Below are 18119 nucleotides of genomic sequence, written 5' to 3'. Positions count from 1 at the left end.
TCAAAGTGTCTGGGTGAGATAGTGAAAGCATCATCATGGGGGCTCGGTGTAGCTGGGAAGGCGACTTCTGGTGGACAGCCTACTCCTACATGTAGACAGAGAGGTCGCAGAGAAGAAACCCACCGCTTCACGTTGCTCTCAGACTCAATGTAGCTTCACTCTACAATGTCAAAGCTTCACCATTAAAAGAAAAGGAAATTATGACTGTAAACATCTGGGTGCGGCATACTCTAGATGAAAAGGTTTCGCTCTGCCGGAGGTCGAACGCATTTTTGCCTTTTGTATTTCCTTGCTGAATGTCGTGGACATTTTGGATTTTTTTTTAATGCTCTGTGTCATTAAGTCTTACCAATTAAGGAACATTTTTCTCCTGTCTTCACGTTTCGGTTAGTTAGTTTGAGTAAGGTAAACACTTTAGAGTGTAAAAACAACTGGAGACGACATCGTTAAACAACTTGAGGACGGCTTGCAGAGGAGAATGTGCGTACTGGGCCAGCTTCGAGTTGCTCTTTAAGGGGGCAACATTAGCTAGCTGCTAACACTAGCACACCCCTATTAAACTACAGTCAAGCAAAGCTGTGAGACTAGTGCCCACGTCTCGACACATTTTTTTGGATAGTAGCATTCTGCCCATAATCTGGACATCATTAAATGAGACGCTGACTCGACAGTAATCCAGGTAAGTCTCTTTGTTTGCGCAAGTTACTGTTTCTGTCTGTGGGGCCCCACACAACATGCTAACATCACTGCTAGCTGCGTAGCGTAATATCGGTCCCATCCTAGCTCTGTCCGATTTGAGTCTAAGTCAGACAATTTTAACACTGAAATTACAATGATAAAGCATTTTATGGACGGTATAAATTTAGTAATGGTTATGCGTTATATTCTTGTTTTAATATAAGAGTGAGTTTTGCACGGTAACAAGAGATTTAAGCAGCTGTCTGCTTTCAGTCAACAGCTGTACATGGCTGCCCAGTTGCAATGTTGCTTAACTGCCTCTTATCTATTCGGAGCCACCAGTATCCAAAATAACGCAGTCTACCAACGTTACATGTTAAAGTCAATAAACTGGGTTTATTTGACTGCCATTCCCAATGTCGTTAGTGTAACAGCTGCACTGCAACAGCAGCAGCAGGAGTCACATCTTTTGTTACGGAGCACCTTCAGCGCTTCGACGGACGAGGGATTAGTGGTGTGCTGCTGTACACTCAACATATCGGCGTTTTCATTTTCTCACCACTTCACTAATCAGATTACTATCACCACTTAAATCCAATGTTATTTAATCCTGTTAAGATTGAGATAGGCTACGGTTAGCTAGTCTCTAGGTTTGATTTTTAGGAATTTCAGCTGGGCCATCCATCCATGCCCCTCGACTTGTTTTTTATTTTTTTGTTTGTTAATTATCTCTCTGAGAAATGTGGTCAAGAGAAGCAGCCCTCAGAAATCTCAGAAAAGCAAGAGCAAATAACGTTCAGGTGAACATAATAGCAAGCGTGTGGTTCATTTTTTTAATTATCTATCGGAATTACATCCGTGAATGCTTTGTGGTTTCAACACACCAATGGCAGCGTGACATTATGCTTGCAGTGTTGGCTATAAACCAAAAGCATTCTGATTGTAAACTGACATCTACACGTCTCTGTTGAATATCTGACATTACAATACAAACCCATCTCAACTAACCGTTTGAAGTGACAGGATGGGCTTCTTTATGTACACTCTGCAGGTACATACATTAAGCAGCTGGATGTCCTCCAGCCTGCTTATTTGAATACAGAGAATGCTTTTGCTGCCTTGAAAATCAAACCTTGAATTTGATGCCTGGCATTGTCATGTAGTAAAACAGTTCATGAGTAGCCTTCAAAGGCCATCCTAGCTGTTGTAAAATATAAACAAAGACTAGGCCATATCAGCAGCCACTTGTCATTGTTGTAGGCCCATAGTCGGAGAGCTGGTGGCCAGCTGTTTGTAGATGATTATCTAGTTAGCCTATTCATAATATTGACTGATGATATGCATAGGATAACATTTCAATGCCTCCATAGTTTGGGGTAATTTCCTCAAACTGTTTAATACATTGTTGTATTATTCTCCTGCCCTCTTTTCCACATTGCAAATTTGATCATTCATCTAATAATATGCAAGACTGATCTTCAATATATAGACTGCATAAATCACAGAAACGTGCACAGAGTCTTAATGCAGTGTTTTGTTTCCATTGAGGTGTTTGTGAAACATTATTTTTATCAAGTTCCTCCTATGATCATTTACAACAAACCCTGCCTAGAATGGGAGATAAGGTTCACTCACACAAAGGCCCTCTACTGCACTGTTCTTGTCTCACACTAGTGCCAAAATAGTGTTGTTACAGATACACTTGCCCAACAGTTTGTTGTGACACTTGTAGATGGAAAGAAAGCAAAGACTTGACAAAAGCCTTCAACAAAAGTGGCAAAGCCATGTTTCCTTATCTTCATTATACACCCAAAAATGTTACCCTGGCTCCATAATGGTTAATCCAAAATCCACAATGCTTCCATTGTGATTTTTTTTTTCCATATCTCTCCATCACACTTTGACTTGGACAAATAAAACTCTTGAAGGCTTAAACGTAGGTCACCTAGGTTAAAACCATGTTTTTCCTAAACAACCCCCAAACTGTTTTGTTCCACAGTTCTAAACTCAGCCTGGTTTCCACCAGCCTGCCAATACCCTTTTTTAAAAGCCTAATGAAATGGTATCTTTACTTCCTTAAGGTGATGTAATTCCTGTTGAGAAAAGGGACACAGTGTTATCATCCTGAACTGTGAACCAATGGGATATCAGTTAAGGAGAGAACGGCTGTTTGATTTATGGGATATCAGTTAAGGAGAGAACGGCTGTTTGATTTCATAAGAGGGTCAGAAGGGTGGGATTTCATAAAGAAGTAGTATTGAATGGACTCTTTTTTTTTTTTTTTCCCACCGGTGTCGAACGACTGCTGAACACAGTGCTATGAGCAGATGTATTGTGTGAGTATCGCTGCAACTGTAGGTGTGTTTGACTAATGACCCTTTGTATCACATAGGGAAGGTTTTTTTTTTTCATCTTCATTAATATTTCTGCATGTGTGACCATATAAGTGCACATTTCCTTCTCCAACTTCAGCAAGTCTTGGCTTGAACTGATTCCTGTGCTTTTTTTCTACCCTAGAGAAATATGCTCGAGCAATGGGTCAACAATGAAGCTGTTGACGTGGACCACAGAACACTTATTAGTGACTAAATACTCGCGTGACGTTGATGGTTTATTGTGATGGGGAAGAAACCTGTGAGAAAATGCCGTCAAGTTAAGAAATGAGCCGGTGTAGTCTTTGGCAGTAGCGTTTTTCTCTGTGTGAATGTGCCAATTTGTATTTTGTTTTGTAATATATTGCAGCTGGAAGGTGATTTAGTCTTTGTGTCACAGTTTTCAGTGTTGATGGCACAGTTATTGGGAAAAAAACCCACTTGTCAGTCCAAAATTAGTTTTAAGCTAAATCTTTAATAGGTTACCATAAGATTATCTTTACATCATTAACACTTTTTTTTGCAGACCGAATGTGTTCATTTGGTGCACTTGAATGGATTTGCTTTAATAAAGATTTGATGTTTTTTACTAAAAAGACAATGAGAAATTTGGCAAGTTGTGAGACTTGGTTTTTCTGTTGTGTAAGCAGCCCTTTCCCTCTTGTAGCAGGTGCACGCAAAGCAAGCTCTGCATGTGTTTATTTTCCATTCATTAATGGGCTAGCTTCGTTTTCTTTTTAATGATTCGCATAGAGCTCAAATGATCTATTAATCGATAACTCGATGGACAGAAAACTTAACTATTTTGAAAATCAGTGAATTTTTTGTGTCATTCTTCAAGTCAACCAAATATGACTTAATTCCCTCCTTGCTGCTTTTTTTCCTATTTGGTAGGCTTTACTGTTGTCTGGCCAAAACAAGTAGGCTGAAGACCTTGGGCTTTAGAAAATTGTGATGGGCATTTTCATCAATTTGTGACATTTATAGTTTAAAAGACTAATGGAAAAAATAATCTGCAAATTAATCAATAGTGTAGATTGTTTGTTGCATCTCTGACGATGACAGATTTTTAAAATAAAGATAATAAAGGGCACCAACACTCAGTGTAAGCTGTCCCATTGCCAGTACATTTTAAGGATCTATTCATTGTTTAATACCGAAATGTATTAGTGCATTTTGTTTTATATTAACACCACACCACCACCAATAAATTCTCAACATGTGGGAAGCAATACGTCATTGTAGAGATTGGGGACATGTGTGCTCTACTGGGAACTGTAACAAACTAGTCCAATTGGACTATGGTAATATTACCCTCAGATATCTTTTTAAATAAGCCCCATTTTAACATAACTTATGTCAGTTGGAGGTCCACCCAAGTAATTAATTTAGATGATTGTAAGTTCTTGGCATCAGCAGCTTCTTTGTTGTCATTTCAAATTCCCCAGAAACAACAACAGTGTAATAGTTCATAGAAATGTTATCACCTCATTGCGGATGCTAAAGATAATGTCCTGTGCCTCGTTTGATAAATGTAAATGGAACTTTTCTTACCTACGTAGTCATACATGTTTTGCTTTATAAGTAACCGAGGGGAAGACGCCGCTCGCCTCTTCCATTTCTGCTGTGTGTCACATCTATTCCAGTTTGGCTACAAGAGAGAGAGGTTAAACATGGTGTTGACATTTTCAGCCAACTTCTGTTCAGCACTCCACTCTGCACACCGGTTTAGTGTTTGAGCTGGTGCGACATCTTTGTTTAAGCTATTAGTGAAATGCAGTGTCTATGCATGTGCTCCGACTGGTTTGGGTAGGAGTTTGTTAGAGTCTTTCCGTGGCTTTTCCGTGATCTTTCTGAATCTCTGCAGAGGCCAGTGATAAGTGTTTGGCTGCCAAGAATTGTTTGTTCTACATCTTAAAGCAGGTGAAAGCATGCAGCAGATTGCAAAACAACGAATGATTTGATTGCAGGCAGTGACTACAGTTTTTGTCATGTGATACAGCAAGGTTATGGGATTAGTCAGCCACCTGAGGAAGACCATTTATGGTCAAACCTTTGTCGTGGTCATGTAGAATAAAGGAAGAAGAACTGTGAACAAGTTGGCAGTGTGCAGGTATTTGTGTGCAGGTATTTTTTTTCGTCTTTTTGTGAAGATATTTGTTACCTTGGACCCACTAAGTTTTATAGATGCACATGTGCCCCCTGATGATTGCGTGGGATTTGTGAGCAAATATTTAACTAAGTTTCAACTGAGCTGCTTAATTCATAAGGGTTGATCACCATGGTAACTAAAGCTGCACAGCTAACTTCATCTGGAACAGGCTACATTCAGACTAGGGATGTCGCAAGCTAATATTTATAATTTATAGCAATGTTGCAGTCCCACTGACCTTGCTCATGCTGTATAAAAAGCACTGACACAGCTCTCTATACCAAATGTGTCTGCTCTTTAAGAGATTGATTTGTTTTGACTGTTCTTGAAGATATGTCTTTAAGTGTTTGTTATTTCACCATTTTCTTTCTAATGATTCTCCAAATTCTCCTCTAAGAAAATTCTACTTTTTAGAGTGTATTGATTTAGCCTATGTGTATTTTGTCAACACACTTGTGGTGATTTTGATTTACAATCTGGCGAAGGTCTGTGGATCTGCAGCATATTTACCTACCACTTTGTTTTTCATAATGATAAATCAGTCCAAGATACAAGCCAATGTTCATGGATTTTCTTTCTTGGTCTGTTGCCCACTTGCTATAAAAGCTGGCTTAACAAATAGCAGGTAATATACATTATCTACACAAAGTAGATATCGATACTGAATGAATAGCCTATTAAGTGCAATACAGGCCTTTCATTCAGGTCCAGAACAAGGTTAGTGAGTCTGTATTTTGAGACAGTATTTGTGAAAAAAAAAAAATGTGCATGATATTTCACATGCTGTTCTATCAGTTTTAACATACGTCTTTGCATTCAGTTTCTCACTAATGATTTGCCTGCTTCTGTGACCCAGTTAGGGGAACATCTGTCTCTGCCTGATTCAGTCTTGCTGTTTATCAGCAGATATGTTCATAAAGCCAAATCCTTCTTCAGTTTTGTGTCTACTGGCTGCTTAAGACACCACAGAGGAGCATGCTGTAACAGCTCCAATCCCCCCTACATAACGCATGGAAAATGTGAAATAAATGACTGGTATGAAATTAAGACATTTATGTAATGGATGACTTTTGAAAGGGTTTTGATTACCAAAGAGGAAAGAAAAGTTCTTAGAAGTGAACCCTGCAAGAAATGGTCTGTTGTAATATCAGCTATAGATGTGCGTCATATCTCTGCTAGAAGCTGCCTTCATACTGTATAGCATAACTGATTTTATGTGCTGTAGGCTGGGCAATGCGTTGTCTTCAGGCTGTCTACACATGATAAGCGGTCTGAGGAGCTTAACTCTGCGCTGGCTTGGGCACAGAGTCAAGCAATACCTCAGCACAACGGCGAAACATCAGCATGGATTTTATATGGGCCTGCCTTATAAACGAGACATGCTAAAGAAAATTATAATACCCTGTGTCAGTGTGGTCATCCTTTGCCAGATACCCCCACTGTAAGGACAATTGCCAATAATATAATATAAACACAGATGCAGTATTTTTAACCAACTTTATTTGATTGCATATATGATGTGGCTGTATGTTTAGGCAAATTCTGGCTATGAAATTGGGCTTCTGTCAAATTGCAGTTGGCTAGTTCAGTTATATTATCACTGAATTATATGTACGGTTTCAAATAAAATGCTCTGAGAAAGAATTGTTTATAAGGGTTGGGACAGTGATTGGGCTCAGTGCAACCTGGTTCATCTATATTCATGTTCATTCATATTCGCTGCAGAACATGCAGCCATTTTTATTATTTATTATTTGACACAATATTTTATAAATATTATTTTTCTGACCGATTCTTGTTACCTTTTGGATCCTTTGTTCCAGCTAATCATATTACGTTTGGCACTGTAAATACGTAATTTCCCAAGAAGATCAGTACATTGATCTTAGCCAAAATTCTATCCTTAATTAATCTGGTTCTGTATGTTGGATGTAATGGACTGTTTGTCCATGTTTCGTGGCTGGATTGGAAAAGTCAGAGTTAACAAAAACTGTTAATAACCAGTTTCATGAGTCAGGTTGCACAGGATTGATTTCCCGATAGTCTGAGAGGCTGGAGTGATGAGCATTCCTCTGAACAGACTTAGACCCACCACCCTTTATTCATATTATACTAGTTTGTGTCTACATCCAGTTTAGATGGATTGCAGCTCAAATCTGGTCTCACTGCATCATGCACCTCACACATATCTTAAGTGTTCTTGATCAGATATTTTTCCCTGCTCAATATTCAAATTACTGCATCAGCTCCATTTCCATGGACCACGGTCTGTCCTCAAAGACAAACAACAGACTGTAATCTATTCATGTCTCCCAGGCTGACATGCCCTCATAAAAAATTATACATTTTGTCTTGTTTACGATCCGAGGATCCATAATGTTATTGTTGTTGCTCATGGAGATAGTGATTTGTTGTTACTACTTGTTTCACACAATAAGTGGCTGCACTGGCACAAAAATGTACATCTGCTTACATGTAGTATACATTACCTTAAATGATGCATTTATGCCTATGATGTATTTGACCACATATGTGGACGCCTCAGACTACCGTCATTGTGTTTTGGGTGGAATCACGCCTGTGTTAACTTGTAAAAGGATTGCCCAAGCTATATTTTAGTCCAAAATGTGAACAGCTCACTGTTAGCTAAGGCTGGCAGTATAATTAAAATGATATAGAATCTAGCATGTGTGCACAGCCAAAGTGGTGGGTTTGATTATTTTTGGGGATTTTTCCCTTTATTTGATTGTGACAGTGGACAGACAGGAAAGGGGGAGAGAAAGAGAGGGGATGACACACAGCAAAGGGCCGCAGCCTCTAGCTCGCCGCCCCATAGCTCTGTGTTTACCACTAGTGCTAAAGAACTTACAAGTCCAATCCGTTCCCACCTTGATCTGAGAGTATCTCCTTTCTGTGCTGATGTCATTAAACAAACACACCTTTTAACTGCAGTGAGTACTCGTCTTTGTTTGATCACAGCATCATATTTGACAACAGTTTGAGAACAAGCCAATTTTAGTTTTCACTGTGTTCTGCAGAGTCTATTAGCAGAGCAAAGGAACATACTGTCCAGGACATGGAAGAGTGAGAATGGTATTACTAATACCTAATTAGCCAAGTAATAGACAATAACAGCATTATTACCATAGCAAACAAAACAAACGAGCAACTCTATTACTTAATTTCTTTGACTGCATGGAGATGTATAGAAATAAGCTTTTCCGTTCTCAGTTTGATGAGAAAGGCCAGTTAAATCGTCTGTTGAAATCGTCACAGAGAAATACTAGATTCACTGTCAGATTGGAGTAATGTATACGGAATGGAAATCAGCTACACTTTTTTTAGATATTAATTCATTTATGAGCATACAATTCCTGATGCAGAAGTGCATACCTTATTGTGTGCAGGACAAAGTACTTCCTCATAGAGCTCATGTAAACAAGGTGCAGGTAATTTCCTTCACCCATCTCCTGTGGTTTCACAGTATGGCTGCACTAGCAATGGGGCTATGTGAATGAAAGGCAAGTAGCTGAAAAGGAGATGAGGCTGTTGGTGTAGCTGCAATGCCCCCCTCCCCCACTGTGCCAACACCCCCATTTTGAAAATTGACGCTTCTCATGCGCTTTTCTAGTGTGTGACGAAAAGGAACTTTTGTTTGGCAAGATTCACTATCCCAAATAGATGAGATGAGGATAAAGGCGCCCAAGAGGAAGTGGAGCAGAAACTAATGGGTGTCAGTGCAGTCGAATGTGTTTGCAGCTGATTGGGAGATCCTATGAATAAGTCAAAATTTCTCTGTGGCTCTCTGTCTTTCCCCTCTTTTTCTGGCCTGTTTTTATCCCTCCCTCTTTCCTGCTCTATAGCTCCATTGTGCTCGATGAGGATAGTGGAGAGATGATTCTATCTTTTAGCTGGCTCAGTTTGTCTCAGATCAGCTGGCAAAGCTAATGCTTTTCCAGACACGCACGGACAATACTCTGTGTTGTTGTGCTCTGACCTGAGAAGCAAGATTATGCCACATTTCAAAGCGGTGTCTTGTTCAGATTCAGTTTTTTTAGACGAGCACGATTACTTTCATAGAGTTGAAAGATTTCCGTAAAATTAACTGATTTACAATGTATGTTGCACTATTGCTGTAGCACTACAGTCTTTAGTAGCAAAATGAGAACAGTGGGATCATTATATCATTCCAATTCTTGTCAAATTGTAAATGTACCACAACATGTATGACAATTACTGAGACTTGCTTATGGTAAAAAGTCGTTGATAATGTGTTTCTCTCTATGCTTCTTGTGTTCTCAGGCAGGACTAACTTGGCAAATAGGAGGAGCGTTGCTATTTTAGTATATCCTAAACTTAATAAATTACTACCCCATTTAACAGTTCTGTGTATGTAGTTTGTGAAGTATTCACTGACAAATCAAAAATATTGTCTATTCTATTTATAATTTCCATGGGCAATGTACAGTATTATGGTTGTGTAGTGTTGTAGATCACCATGTAATCCACAGCTGTCTGAGCTCTCTGATTTCTCACTGATGAAGGGAAGGGGGCAAGGACCAATGCCTTAAAACGGTATCAGAAATAAATTGCAAGGGTTTATCAAAGTTCGTTCAAATTGTGGTATTAACTTTAATATGTTATTGCAAGATGATTCCACAAATATTCTGATGTTGAGGTGCTAGAGGAATTTTTCCTTTACAAACCAGTTTGTTGTTAGTGTTTGTCATGTTTGCTTTATGTGTTGGTGCTGATGTTTTTTGTCTCTGTCCTTTTTCATTAGATACTGTAAACAAATTGTTGCTGTTGGTGACATCCACTGGGATCCAGGTGCTTGAGTCCTAAATGACAAGGTATGTAAGGCATCCCATTCATGTCGTGCAATTTCCAAATTTCGCTGTTAGGTGACTAAGGCTAAATCTATTGTGGGCTTCTTCTTCTTTTTTTTCTTCTTTTTTTTCTTAAATTTCTGTCTCTTGAATCACACACTACTGTATGACTAGTTTTGGTCTCACAGAAGTAATGCATTTACATCAAACATTAGTCCATCTCTAACAAGAAACAACAGAAGTGCCCCACCCTGTTCTCCTGTAGGCCAAGAGACATGATACACCTGCCAAACTAGCTCTGTGTGCAATCCGCATCCTATGTCATCTTAAAAAGACAATAACTATGAGAGTTATTTCAGACCATGCCCCGTTGATGATTGACTACCATGCCGTTAAAAACTCAACGGTTCCAGTTAGATGGAGATCTGATACAAAATGGCTTCCTTTTAACCCTCCACAAACGTTGTTTAATAGACTGGAAAAAAAAAACTTTTCTCAATCCAAATTCTTGTGGAATAACAGAAGACGATGATTGAGACTGACGTTGCTGTACTGACCTTATGATAGGGGAGGGCTCCAATTATATAATGTCCTTTGGTACTGCTTACAGGAACAGGTTTGGCTTTCAAAGCTTAAGGATTATGCTTTGTCTGAAGTGCAACACATTTACTTGATTGACTACTTGGTTTTTCCTGTAACTCACAGCCACACTGACGACATGTCTGTCATTTTAACGAGTGATACAGACTATCATTCATTCACACATTAGCAGTGGCTATTTGCTGCTCTTTACAAGTGCTTAAGGGCACATCTAGCAGCTCATAGGGCTAGGTATCGTTAAAACAATTTTGATACCAATACCATCATACCCGATATTTTGAAATGTGCTCCCAGAGGAGGGACATTTTTGGGTGAACTTTTACTGTTGCATCAAACTTGGAATTTGTGCTAGAGACTGGTTTCTCATAAATGGGTTCCTTATACTAAGTGAGTGAGTTCTTGAAGAGAATTAATTGGTGTTACAGCTGTGTCTAGTGATAAACAGTATATCTATTGAATTAACCATCCTTATGCATGTGATTTTAATATCTTACCAGAACATCTAATTGATTATTCCATACACACAGTTTCAGCTGACAGTGCTTTTGGCTCTGTGGCAACTTTGCCATCATTAGACCCTCAGAATGTTCTGGATAATGAGGTACAGCCTCATGTCTGGCTTTGCAAGACTAAAATTGACAGCATTGTAGCTAACTATTGCTCAGTGACTTAAAACTTTTAATAACTGATTTTAATGACACTTTGAGGCAACGGAAACAAGTTGGGAACATAGAGCAAAATTGTCTTTTCATTTGGGATCACGTTTCTGACCACCTGACAAATGTAAGTCTAATATTCACTCTCGTTAAGCTCTGTTTATGGTCTCCACCAACGCCTGAGGGAAATAGCTGGCTCTGTAGCTGCTAAATGCTCCACTATGTTCACCCGATAGTCGCTAACTGTGTCTGTCTGCTGTTTGCGGTTTCAGACCTGCGACCAAAACAACGCTATGAGAGTGAATCAAAACAGTAAAATTCTGGGTTGACGGGCTGTACAGCTAAACAATGAGCTGAAACTCGCTATAAAGCTCTTTTAAGGCTGAGGGTTCCCATTCCCATTGTCACAAAATGTTCAGCTGTGCTTCAGGGTGTCATAGGGTCACAGGTGGAGACTCCACTTTTGCTCCGTAGGAGTGTGATATTGTCAGCTTGGTCGTCTTTTCTTCAACATGCTTCCGATGCATCTAGAGATTGTAAGATAAAGGAAGGCCCAGTAATCATCATTAATTCTCTTTCTCCTGAAGCAAGACGAGCTGTTACCCCTGTACAAGAAAATTCTAACACTCAGCTCTGTGTTTATGTTGATGCAGAGGACACGGTTTAGTGTATTTTCAAATCAGCGAGAAAATGATCAAAGCTTGCTTGTTGCTTTCCTCAGTAGATGCCTATTTATAGATGAATACAAAGATATTTTCTCAAGAACATGCCCTTCTCTAGCCTATTTTTGAATGGATGATATATTAATCTGTATTTTATAGTCCCTTTATCTATGCATATTCTGATTTGATTTAAAGTGAAAATTAACATTCATAATTGTAAAAAGATACATATATATTTAAGATAAAGGAACCTCTTTTAGTTCTTTTTAGCACAGCTTGTTCATTAAAAGGTGAGAGTGGGAAAGACTGTATGCTATATTTTGACTTTGTGCTTTTTCATTGTTAACCGTTTTAAAACAGCATTTAATGAGCAGACTTTATGACTTTAACAAGCCTTTAGGGGAATGTTATCCATCTCCATATTCTCCAGTAGGCAAACAAGGAAAAGGTGGCAGTTGTCTGCATGGATACATGGATCTGACCTAAATGTGTCTGACCTGGTTATTGAGACTTGGCAAACTGCATCTCAATCCCTCTGTTTATCACATGGACAAACACACAAACAGACAAATGCCTGTATCTGATACATAATTCCGTATCTCTTTTTTACAGGGGAAGTATTATCTTTTAAACATGAATATCACTGACAGAGGTTTTTAAGAACCTCTTTTGGTGTCTAAAAGTGTGTCCATTTATTATTCAAGTTATAGAAAATACATTTAAAAAGACTTCATCTGATTGAGTACCACGCAAAGCAAAAGTAAGATATTTACTTTCACTGTGCGCTGTATACAAATTATATTTCTATTGCTTTTATGTTTGGCTTGCTACTTTACTATCATTACTCTTATTTTTCCTTGCTTGGCCAGTGGGAGTAGCCTTGATCATGAGCAGATAGCCTTCCAGGTCCTATTGAGCTCTGTGATTTGGCAACGAGACAAGCAACATTGGTCTGTTAGCACTGGAACTAGCTGTAAATTCATATAGGCATACTTGGTTCACTAATTGGCTACTTTTCTTATGTGTCATGGTTTAGCAGTAAGGGAAGTAACAGGAAGGCATTCCATTGTTTTTGCAGTTTGCAAGACGAAGAATCTAATTGGCAGCTGCCTTACCATTAGCGCAGTGGTTCATGGTTAGTAGTTTTCTTGGTATTGCCTACAATAAAATGATTGTTTAGCTGCTGAAACTTTTTAATTGGATCAGTTTAACCCACCAATGTTACTGTACTGTTATTGTGATTGCAAGCTGGCAACTTTCTACCTTTCTAGAGTAGTTTGTATGCATAAACCTAATCTGTAAATCTACTATTTCAAAGAACCTGAAGGCTATGAAATGGACTCTACTCCATAACCCTTATAGATATTGCGACATTGTTAATATGCGCTAATGCCATTTTTCAGGTCTCCTCTCTGCAGAAATGAATCTCATGGGCTCATATTTAACTGGATCTCATATTTAATTAATAACTTACCCGCAGAAGGGATTTTTGAGCAGACTATTTATAACCAGCAGGGCTCTCTCCTTTGTCCTGGTTAGGTCTTAATGAGGAACAAACCGCTCTCTCTCCAAACATTCTGACCGATGTTGGATCTAAATGTATTACTTTGTTTAAGTTTTTTGATTTAAGTATGGACAAAAAACATAATTTAAATCACAATCTAGAGATGCTCCAAGCCTTGTTAGGTGTCAAGCAGAATAGCTTGAAGCTTGTTATTCTAACAAATCCGCTCATTCATTTTCTATACCTTTTTTTTATGGGAAGGGGGAAAGTTCAGGAATCCCCAACTAGCATTCTAGCAGGTCAGTAGTAGACCTGTTCTTGCAGCTTTCTCTGTGTCACATAGTATATATTAGTTTTCAAAATAGATGACTTTGCTGTGGGTTTGTAGCACTCTTTGGGTCTAAAAAGACCTCTCAAACATTGGGACCATTATAGAAATGGGACATCAATTGATGAGGTAAGAGAAGGGAGGAAGGAAAACTCATGCCTGTAGAGAAAGGGGGGGGGGGGAAAGCCAAAATGATGAGCAGAGTGCTCTGTTACAGAAGGCCGCCAGCTCACAGTTGATAAAGCAGCAAGGTCATTCAATAAGGCAGCTCTGCACAGAATACTAATATCTGCTACACCTTGTCAATAAACAAGGCCTTTCTAACTAGTGTTTCCTCTGTTTCACATGGAATACCAAGCAAGTGAAATTATTCAATTACCCTTACCTGACATACATTTCACTATGCTGCAAATATTTAATGGGCTTCTCTGCAACTGTGGCTCAGAAATCAACACACTCATATTTGAAATGTTACCTTTACCTGCAGGTAAAACAGAGTTTTAAAGAGACTTTCCTCCTTGGTTTTCTTCTTTCATTAGACTACCCTACCTCTACAGAACCAACATTTGCTAAATATACCTTACCTGAATATGTCGTGCTTTTGGTATGAAAGTGGCACATTTTTTTTCTTTCACATTCTTTGAATTGCCTGTGAAATTAACAATCAGCGTCAATTGACTGCTGTGGTGAGCTTGTCTCACAGGAAATTGTTGCACATCTCAGCAGAATTGTCGTCACTCTTCATGTCACCAGGAAGTGGCTTTCAGAGACACAACAAGGTAGCCCATAAAAGGCTGTGGGTGTAGTTCTGATCATAAAACTTAAACTTAAGGTTAAGGTTAAAACAAATGCTTTATTTGGCGATTTGATTATGTATTGTAGATTGTCACAAAACATTTTGTGTATCATAGAATAATTTTCATTGATGATGTCTTGTAATTCACACCCAATGTTCACAAAACAAATCCGAGGTTGCTTACCATAATGACCTTTCCCTTATCTGATGACTTTTTCTGTGAATGATGACAGGTAATTAGTCTCCCTTGCTCTACAGTCACATTCATAAATGTAGGTCCTATAATTTATATCAATACAGTAGGATTATAATCTTCAATAGGGAGTGGAATTATGCAGAAAGTATTGTTTCATTTTACTATTCCATGTGTCCGTTATCATTGGTAATCTGAGACATCCACTGCTTGATGTGCAACAACTGAGTTGGGTATGAGAGTATCCCACACTGATATTGTTGGGTGAAGAACTAGGATGGCGAAGATTACAGATACAGGCCTTCACAACACAAACTTTTGTCTCCATCTATCCCAGTAAAATAACCATTCATTCATAACTGAGTTGTTCTACGTCATTCCCTTTCCCTAAGATATGAAACGAAGATAAGCAAAGCAAACTCTGTTTTAGTGTGCTCAAAATGATTTTAATTCTAAGAGGTTTTTTTTTTCATATTTATGAATCAGTTCATCATTGTGCCAGAAATAGCTTGGTTATACACAGCAGAAATGCCAGGGTTGCTCTACATATGTTCTACATAGTAGCATTTTATTACTAAGTGAATTATAGGACAGACTGTTACCAGCTTGCACGAAAGGTCGAAAGATAAGCATGCTTATTAATCACTTCGTTGCATTGTAGAGAGGACATAACCTTAGGAAGTGGACTGCCTTATGCCTAGTCTTATTATTCTCTGGGGGATCCATGACATCTCCATAACCTTAGCGTTGTGAATCATGAACAAATGAAGTGGAAAATGGACCGCATTTATTTGCCCTAGGCCCATCAGTGTAAGAAATAACGTGGGAATTATTCATTAGAGTAATTATGATAGTCATCTCAAAGGGAATCGAAATGAAGATGCTCTGGATTTAGAATACTTGAAATCCTCTGCACTGTGAGCCAGGCTGAGTGTGCAGAGTGTAAAAGTCTGAGTCAAATGTATTGCATACAATTTAAGTTGGTTTCAATTAGATGTGATGGCTAAATGAAAGGGTTGTTGGAATATACACGCTCCATTTCACTTGATGAGAATATTATCAGTCCGTTGCATAGCTGTGCAACGCTTTTCATAACCTAAAAAAAAAGAATGGCCGGCCTTTATACACCATTCAGCAACACCTATGTAGGATGTGCCAACGTAAGCATCCATCTAAGAACATATCTGTAAATGTCTTGCATATTGTTGCTTACTGGTAATCCATTTTGTACTACTGGCATTTTCATTAGAGGAAAACTTTTTCACAACCTTCTTTTCAGGTTTTTATCAAGAGTAATGAACTGGTAAATCATAATGAATCAATACATAATATAATGGAAAGCCTAAAAGCTATCCAGGGAACCAATTTTAATTGAAATTTCTAGTTTTTTTTCATCTAGGACAACACTTGGAATTAAACAACTGAGGTATGTTCAATATTGTTTGTACATTTGTGAGACAAACGCAAAGCCGCACTTGCTCGAACACAACGTCAGCATTCTAAACACATAGCCTAGTGGACCTAGCCCGGGCAGGGGGCATGTAGCTGTGCGTCATTGTGTGTGGGAGGACTACAATGCCGGATATTGTAGGAAATTGTGAAACGGAGTGGCTTGACAGCATATTTTCTTTCTGCGAATACTGAGTATATTTAAATTCTTGATTTCTTTTAAGCATTTCCTCAAGTACAGCAGATAAAGAAACCAAATACTCAATTTCTTTTCTTTCTACAGCTTCAGCTTGTTTAGTGCATGTGCATTTGAGGCACAGTGGCCCTTTGCTGCAACAATAATACAGTTTTGTCCATTATTTTAAAAGATATGAATTGCAAAGCCATACTTGAACATATTCAGATATAGAGGAATGTGTGTAGGTTACAAGTAAATGTTCAAATAGATACAAGTCTCGTTGTTATGATGACTTCATTCTATCAAAGCCTGCCGTCAGCTCAGAGTAGAAAATTGGGAAGATGCTGTAAAAGGGCACTTTGTCTTTGTCACAGATCGGATTACTTACCCTCATTTCACCACAAATTCAAAGAAAACAATCATGGTTTTGTTTTCTAGAGTCACGAAAGACCACTGAGACCTAAGAACACTGGTGAGAACCAAAACCAGAGGGAGAGCAAAACTGGAACTTCAGGTTCCACTAAGCTGCATACTCCTGCTACAGATACTGACAATGCGGTTGTCTTTCAACTGTAATTCCAGACGTTGTTTTCTGTTGCTTAGTTTTTCTATACATAGGTTGCTTCCAATGTTTTAATTATCAAGCCCTACTGATATGTCAGCTAGCAAAATGCCAGCATGGTATCCGCTAGCAGTGGTTAAATAAGAAAGAAGGCAGGGATATGTGTCTAAGCTGTGTTTGGGACTGCAAGGTTTAAAGAGTATGGAGCATGGAGACATGGCCCTGTGTGTCTTAGTCAGTTGTTGAGCTGTTGTCCTCTTAACTCAATATACCGCTGCATTATTGAGAAGCAGCAGTTCTCCTGTTGTGCAAGCTGCAGTTGAAAGTTAAGCTGTTAATGAGGCACCCAGAGGAAAGACCTCACTCGGGACTGTTTTTTTACACTGCTCTTTTTTGTATAGAGATGATCCCACCCTTCCACCACCACTACACACATTTTTTCTAACTATACTTAAAATTAAAGACATTTAGTTAAAAATGACTTTTAGGGATAATGTAATAATAGTAAAATAGTCTTTTTGGAAGTTGTTGAAGTTTGTTTTTTCCTGTGTTACATAACCTGTTGACTAGGAACATCTCAATGGGATATAGGACTGCACGATTAGTCAACATCTACTGTATGTCTCCTGTGTAAAATCTGCCAAGTGCTTATTCATTCTGCACTCTTATGTGTCAGCATGCACAAGTGTACTTTTAAAAAATGTAACAAATCTCAGAGCAGTCTAAGATTACTGTAAATGGAAACCCTATAAAGATAGTTTTGTTTGCAAACATGAAGTTGCATTTCACAGCAGTATGGTATCTTATTCTGTGGTGCACTCATGGTGTAATATACTAGAGTTGTTGTAAAATATGCTGCCTAAAGATTGTGTAACTTGACATTTATATTATGTATTAACCCAGAAAATGATTATTGTGTGAATCCCGCTTGGATGCACAGAGGAATCTAACTTTTCTTTCTGCACTAAGTTTTGAAGTGTCGGTGATTAATAAAGACGATCTCCATGGTTAAGGACATGATCCCATTTGAAAAGAGTTAAAGCTGCATTATAGGAAGGGTGAGAGAACAAGCCTATAGTCCGCTGGCACTCCGCCCTGCATTGAGGAAGTGACTTTTTCTTTCCTCTTCCTTTACAGACGGAGGCAATTCAAGTGTATCC

At 38.6% G+C, this 18119-nt stretch overlaps 1 protein-coding gene across 5 annotated transcripts in view; it reads left to right on the top strand.

Moving 5' to 3' along the window:
- The first annotated feature begins 22 nt into the window (after window positions 1–22).
- Window positions 23–18119, top strand: part of erbin (erbb2 interacting protein) — a 52253-nt gene continuing 34156 nt past the window's right edge. For 2 of the 5 annotated variants that reach the window (XM_031317536.2, XM_035991396.1), the window contains exons 1-2: window positions 23–679; window positions 9986–10055. The gene's annotated coding sequence lies outside the window, so the exon portion shown is untranslated. The remainder of the gene's footprint in view (window positions 680–9985; window positions 10056–18119) is intronic. The other 3 variants (XM_031317534.2, XM_031317537.2, XM_031317535.2) reach the window with 3 other exon arrangements.

This window comes from Sander lucioperca, chromosome 14 (genome assembly GCF_008315115.2).
Source record: "Sander lucioperca isolate FBNREF2018 chromosome 14, SLUC_FBN_1.2, whole genome shotgun sequence".
NCBI classification, from domain to species: Eukaryota; Metazoa; Chordata; class Actinopteri; order Perciformes; family Percidae; genus Sander; species Sander lucioperca.
The sequence above is the reverse complement of the archived record's forward strand: the minus strand, read 5'-3'. Positions and strand labels throughout refer to the sequence as shown.